This window comes from Melozone crissalis, unplaced genomic scaffold (genome assembly GCF_028551555.1).
Source record: "Melozone crissalis strain CALT ecotype California unplaced genomic scaffold, PUWL_Pcris_2 ptg000018l_1, whole genome shotgun sequence".
Taxonomy (NCBI): domain Eukaryota; kingdom Metazoa; phylum Chordata; class Aves; order Passeriformes; family Passerellidae; genus Melozone; species Melozone crissalis.
Window position 1 is genome coordinate 31,289,434 of NW_026535796.1, and position 7,726 is coordinate 31,297,159.

Below are 7,726 nucleotides of genomic sequence, written 5' to 3' on the forward strand. Positions count from 1 at the left end.
GCCATTTCATGGAGGGGTTTTCGCAGTGATGCTGTTGCACTCGTCTATCTCCATTATCTGCAGCAACTTTAACAAACAAAATAAACCACTTGAAAGTGTTATCCCCTTTGGAAAGGGTTCTTTGGGGTAGGCCTAGCTGCTATGTTTGTAATATTTGAGGAAAAACTCTTTGCCATGCAGGAAGTTCGGCAAATCTTCTCAACTCATTTCATCAAAGGACATTTCCCAAAACAACTGATCTCAGTAACTGCCATCTCTAAAAAATTTGTTCCTAACCCACTTGTTTTGCAAGGTGATGTATGCAGGTATTTAAAAGCTAGCTGAAGTGTTGCAAGAGGAAAAGGGCTCTTTCCAAGCCTCATGACTCTGAGAAGTTACAGTGAAAGAAAAATATTTCAGGAGTACTTAAATAATCAGCTCTGACAGCTTGCACTGGTGCTTTTGCACAGTGGTCCTGTCACTGGAGTAACTGTGATGCCCCTGACAGCACATTTATTGTTATGATTCTAGGAAATGCATTAGTTTAAATGTGTCAGTGCTCTCAGAGTTATTTGCATAGTATTTTCCCTTCTTACCATTGTAATTTCTTTATTTTTCATTTTAGGGCTGGGGGAGGAGGGTGGAAAGACTGGATATGCATTGTCAACTAATTTAATGAACTGTCATCTATCCAGTGAGTTTACTGAAGAGCCTACAGAAATGTTAACAAATGGGATGTCACCAGAGCCACAGATGCTCAGGTAAGATCAAACCCTTTATAAAACATGCACATGCATGCACACAGGGTGGTACCTATGTATATATGCATAATAAAGATCCTTTCTTCCTCTCTCCCCTATTCTTTCATCTTTTCATAAGTGAGAATTGGAAGCTATTTTCATAAAACCTATATCACATCCACATTTTTTCAGCAAATCATAGAATTGTAGAGTGGTTTGGGTTGGAAGAAACCTTAAAGATCATTTAGTTCCAACCCCCTCCAGCTGCCCTCCAATGGGCAGGGACACCACCCACTAGATCAGGTTGCTTAAGGCCCCATCCAACCTAGCCTTGAACACTTCAAACAATGGTAATGCCTGGCTTGTCCACAACTTCTTTGAGCAACCTGCTCCAGTGATTCACCACTCTCTGAGTAAAGGATTTCATCCTAGCATCTAATCTAAACCTGCCTTCTTTCTTTTTAAACCCATTGTCCCTTGTCCTGTCACTATTTGCCTGTATAAAAAAGTCCTTCTTCCTCCTTTTTTATAAACCCCCTCATGGTACTGGAAGGCTGCTAGGAGGTCTCCCTGAAGCCTTCTCTTCTCCATCTTGAACAACCCTAACTCTCTCAGCCTGTCCTCATAGAAAAGGTGCTCCAAACTTCTGATCATCTTCATGGCCCCAACAGGACCAAGTAGGATCTTTTTGAAAGCAAAATGACAGGAGATAAGCCAAGGATTCAGAGTTCTTCTTTTAATTGACCTGAATCAGGTTGTTCAGAAGTCTTGCTCAGAATCCTAAAGTCAGCAAGAGAGAGTGGAAGAACAGCTTTTATTTCCATAATCACCATGGGGTGTGTCTTTCAGCAAAACAAAAACTCAGAGTAGTTCAGACTTTTTTCATATAATATATTTCACATTTCCAGAAGTATCGTACTCTAGAAGTAAATACAGAAAGCTTAGTGACCTGGGTCTGAAGCCAAGCAGACAAAGTCAATAACTGTGAGGTTGATTACATTTGTAGGAAGTCATAAGCTTTTTCCCAACTTGTAGGAGCTGTGTAGACTAGACGCAATGTGGAAAAATATGGGATCTTTTTGTAGACCAACAGTACAATGAGCACTGACTTAATGCTTGAGCAAAAAGATCATCAGGACCCAATAAAATCTTATGAGATGCCAGTGGGAGAAGGTTTGCATGCTTTGCAGACAGGAGACTGTATTGCCCAGTACTTTGTCTCAACTTACTTCTCACTGACTCTAGAGACATGGAAATATTGAGATTACCTTTCCCCTTACAAGTTTTCCTGAGCAGAAGGACTCCTTGTTTTTCTTGTTTGTAATTCAAGGGAGCATAATATTTTCTGGCAAAAGGAAAGGAATCAGGTTTTCCTCTTGCTTTAAACGCATTCACAGATTTATAGCGGAAATGACAGGAACAGGATGTATTAACCATACGACCCCAGCAGAATGAGTCTACGCTCTTGATTGATTTAAAAGTTTATCTCTGTCCTTTGCACAGCCACAAAGGGTCAAGTCTTGGTCTTGCTCAAATCAATGAGAGCTTGACTGATGACTTTAATGGCTCCAAGACCAAAGTTTTGAGCCAATACTCACAATCAAATAACAAAGCACAGCCTATAGCATGAACCACTGGCCAATGAGTCAGGCTAATTGTTACCCTGCATCGTTTCCTTTCTAATCCTGTACCACATCAGTCACACTCGAAGAGAGAAGCTCTTTTTTGTTTGATTAAAAAGCCTTTCTCAGTTTTCCCAAGCTGCATGGTCTGATCCATCCAGAGATTCCTACCTTTAAAACAGGTGAGGAGTGAGGCAAAGGCATAGGCAGGGCTGCAAAGATTGCCTTCTCACCCATGATCTGTGGGAATGAGCCTGCCAGCCTGAGTCTTTTATATAAAAGCAATGGTGGAAATGCTGCTGGACACCAAAGCTTGTATTTTCTTGAGCAGGCAGCAGTGCTAAGTGATGGCACATCAGTGTCACCAGCACAGCTTCCCAGACCCTCTTTTAATACCATCCAAGAGATGGGAAAGTTTACACTGTAAGGAGATGAGTATTCACTGAAACCAGTTCCTAATTTCTTTCAGTACTGTGAATTTCTGAGGTCTCTTATTGTCCTCTGTTGACTTTCCTGTACTTCATTTCTTTCTTCTACCCACTTGTCTGCTTTATTACAGCATGTAAGGTATCATCTTGCAGGGTAGTGACAAAAAATTATTTCATCTCAGGAAATCCAGTCTCCTTAGATCATAGAAAATGGAAAGAGTCAGTATTCTCCAAAGATTTCTTTGAGCTGTAAACACAACCTAAATGCTATGATTCATCCTTGCAGCAAGGCCCAAGAGATCTCTGACTTTTCAGGATAAAATCAGTTTCTGAGAACATGCCTCCTATTTATTGCTCATTGGCACCTTGAAAAAGCTGTAAGTTTTGCCCTTTCTCCTATTTAAAAGGGAAGATCCTTGCTGCTCTGTATACTTTTGCCTTGCCACAAGATCTGCAGCTTATGTGCCTGACTTGGGCTCCTTCAGTTCCTAGAAAATTTTCTTCACTAAATATTACCTGAAATTTCGGGTTGCACATTGGCATGATCATTTGCTTCTCATGAGATTGTAGCCTGCCTTCAGGTGTTCTTTTTTGCAGCATGTTTCTTCTTTTTTCCACCACCTTTGTTTTTGGCTTTGCCCATCCTTATTATCTTTAGAATGTCTTCAAGCACACACCCCAGGTGCATCACACTTCCCCAGCATGATCTATAACCATTACTGCCATTTCATGGGTCTTGTTACCAAGCCAATTTTATATCCAATTGAGGATTTTACTATCAATCCCATACTTGCTAACCTTATAAATTAATCTGTTATGTGGCACTGTATCGAGAGCCTTTTCAAGTCCAAGTAAATTATGTCTCCTTCTTCATCGCTGTCCACTTTCATTGCCACTTCCTCAGAGAAATGAATCAAGATTGTTAAGCATGACCTCCTTTTTGTAAATCCATGCTGACTACCTCTAACCAATCTATATTAGATTGATATTAAATCAGGACACAGACTCAAAGGGGGCCTGTTATATAAATGCAACCTAAGGTTGCTTCGTGTGGAGATGAGAGATGGGAATCACTTATATACTGAAGTTAGCTGTACCAGGTCTGATGGTTTGCCAATAACTTATTAGTGGCCAGATCCCTCCCCAGGGTCTCAACCAAAATTCCCCTGGAGAGAAGAAAAGCTTTTGTCTGCATTTGCCTAGCCTGTTTCTATTGCAGAAGTGAATGTGATCACCGAGGATGGGAAGTGGTTCTGCTTTTATTCATCTGTGATTAAGTCAAAATCACAAAGGCATTGCAAAACCCTCATTTTCAACAGAATGTTGTCCCTCAGCTTCTGAGAGAGCTGTATCTGCATTTGCCTATGTCAAAAGGGAGCATGGGTGTTGCTTTCTGTGCAAATGCAGCCAAAGGATGCCAAGAGAATCTCCCACCTTGGCCAATCTCCCACCTTGGCTGCAGAGCGTGGGTGCTCTGTCAACTGCAACAATGTTCCTGATTTTCCATTAAGACGTGGGATCTTACTTCCCATGAAACATGTATCTACTCTAAATCCACATCACTACTGACTAATGCCAGAAAAGCAAGCTTTTCCTCAGCAAGAGGTGGGGTCAGGGACTACAAGGTGCAGCCGTGTGACCTGCACCATGTCCTCTTGCTTGCTTGCTGGGGTATGAAGTTGGCAGCCCACACAAGCAGGATGAGGAAAGAGGCTCTCAGCAGTGAATCCTGGGAGCAGTTTAGGTATAAATTAGGTGTTTTGTGAGCTTTTCCACCTCAGTGACTGGAAATCCCTCCCCCAATGGTGTAAGCATAGTAGTGATCTCTTTAGTTTGGGAGGAGAAGGCAAATCCATCCCAACAGTCTGTCTTGAGCTTCTTTGACAACATATGCATCAAGCACACTGAGATCCAGAGGAAGTCAAAGGCATCCCTCAGGAAACTAACCTTTGGCCCTCTGCCTCACAGGACACCCAAAGTGCACAAAGTGAGCCTTCTAATCTACACCCTGTGGAGGCTTATTGCTTATGTCCGATACATACACATGTGGCTCCCTTGTCCCTTCAAATCAGAAATGTGGTAGTCCGTGTATGATGGGAGAGATGTCGCTTTGGGAGAGTTCAGCACAGTCAGTGCTGCTGCAAGACTTAGATATTCTGGCAAACATCCACTGAAACAAAGGAAAGGGCCCCACCAAACAGTTTGGCTTGTGTTCAAGGCCTTGACACTCTAACAGCCAGCACAGACATGCTCAGAAAAATAACTTGCAGACACAGTAGGTCAATACAGAGAAGCATAACTTAAAGATAAGGGTTATAAGAGTATAAAGAAATGGAGCATGTCTTCCCTGTTTGGAAGAGAAGATTGCTCGTGTACTTTATGATGAAAGAGTTCTGAAGAGAAAGTAAGATTATCATGTACTTCTCATGTTCCAGTATCTGGTATCTGCAGGTAAAACAGTCTTGTCGTTGGCATAAGATGCATCACATCTACATGAAGTCCCACAATCAAATAAACATGGTTTAATAGCAAGTGCATCATGTAAACTAAACTTATATATGCAATCCAAATTACCTAATATCTTTAAAGAATCAGATGTTGAATAAGTATAGACCTTAGAAAATATATCAGACAAGCAAGTTATATAACTTGCAGCAGAAATTATAACAATGCTTTCCTAAACAAATCTGGTCATGGGTGAGAGATCAGATGATGGCAACATTCCCTTCTGATGGTAAAACCCCATTGAAACAGTGACCTTGCTAAAACTAATGAGAAGTCTGCTCTATATATGCACAATTTGTAGAGTTAAATCTTAGACTAACTAGGAACAACAAAAAGTGAACCAAAAATGTAAACAAAACCAGCAGCAAAATCATTTGTCATTACTGTAAGGTTCTGCCTATGATTTCTGGCATACTTTTGTGAGCAAATAGTGAAGTTTTGTAAAGGATCAAAAGAAAATATTATTATGTTTTCTCTATGTTACCCTGCAGCAGATGAGTTATACTTACAGGAATCCACAGTGCACTTCAGAGAAAGCATCCATGAGAGAAGAGGGTGGAACTGATGTTTGAGACAGGAGATATCCTTTAACTTCATCATTAAGCATCTGCAGGACATTTTCTTTCTTTGTATCACTGCTCAAACATCCCCATACACCAAGAGGGACCTGGCTCCCCATGATAAGCAGCTTTGACTCACGCCAGCCAGAGCACTGAGTGGCAGAGCCACAGCTGGGCAGCACAGGACATGGAGCTCCCACAGCCCTGCCTTGCACACATCACTCCTGGCTGGCACTGTCAGGGATACACTGACTTGCATGGCTGTGAGCACAGCACAAAATTTATAAATACACTTTGGGCCATTAAAGTTAAAATCAAGTTGCTTAAAATATGAAAATTCATATTACCAGAAATCTTACCCTGAAAACAATTTTCCGAAACTTCATAAATATTAACTTCAACATTGGCTTAGTACCAAGTTTAGAAAGAAGGATACAAAGCTCAAAAACTCTTTCATTACTTTAAAGGCATGGTGCTGAGGTGAGAATTGCCTCAAACATTAACCACTTTGGCTACATGATGCCGCAACGAGACACAGGACTTTGCCACCTAGTCATGCATTCATTTCCATCACTTAAATTCAGGGTCCAATGCAGACAAGAGATTTTTGAAACTGAATTAAACCACTGCAATATTCTAGACCTTTGCTTTGACCATGATCACAAACCTCCCTTTCTTACAGAGACTACAGAGGGAAAGATATATCCCTGTAGTCAACACATCCCCCTAAAAAGTGGGAAATCTAAAGTGCCTTCTTTGAGAAGGCTCAAAATATCTTCTCCCCATCAATTTTGGTCAGGTCCAGAGGATGACAAAACAATCAAGAGAGCAATAAATAAATGAACCTAACAAAACAATTATTTGTAATTCCCTAAAAGCGTGCTGTGATACTACTTAGTAGCACTGCTGAGTAATGATGCTGCTGCTGTTATGAGTTGTATTAGCATCAATAGGAATGTGGTGTACTGTAGTAAAATTACCATTTTGCTATCTCCCAGTAGTGATGGTAGTGGTACAAGGATATGTTCAAAGTACTTGCTGGATTTTCCTGTGCTTATGAAAGCGCACTCAGCTGGGAATGTTTGCTTGCAACTTCCTTGACCCTCTCTGCTTGCTTCTACCCATTTTGGTCACTGATAGACTCATTTTTTCATTTGTGCACAAGATTCCACACTGTCAGAGGTTAGCAAAGTAGGCAATTTGGAGTCTTTATGTTAGAATATTATTTGTCAGTTGACCTTGTAATACTATCATTTGATAACTGCATGTGACACCAGCATTTAATACTCTGTCTGGGCTGACAGATAAAATTCAAGGCACAAATCAGTAACTGTCCAAGTTCTGTGCCTGATCACCACAAGGATGGCTTGCCTTTTCATGCCATGCCCAAAGTAATGCTGCCCGAAGAAATCTGCATAAGCTATCAGGAGGGGCTCATCATGGTGGGTCCCTGGTTCTCAAAATTAGTTACTTTATAATTTACCACAGTGGGAACTTGACAGCCTTGTAAGGAGCCAGAAAGAAGCCTTTCTTTATTTGTCTCAAACAGCTGATAAATGCTGTGATGTTGCATGTCAGAAATAACATTTTCATTGATGATATGGGTGGGTCTGGGAACCTCTGCTTCATACTATGAGAATATGTCCCACACCAGGGCTCAAAGAGTATTTAAGTGCTGATCACTAACTCAAAACAGTACCATAGTGTTAAAAATAATGATAATAATGATGAATGGTAGCACAGTGTTATTCATAATTGTTCATTACAACTGAAATCTGATTAGATCTTCAAACACATCCCATCCATGTACCTGACAGCCCTCTGCTGAGCTGTAAAGGTGAGTGGCATGTGCTCAGTGAAGCTGACCCATACAGTGAAATGGTTTATGAGGA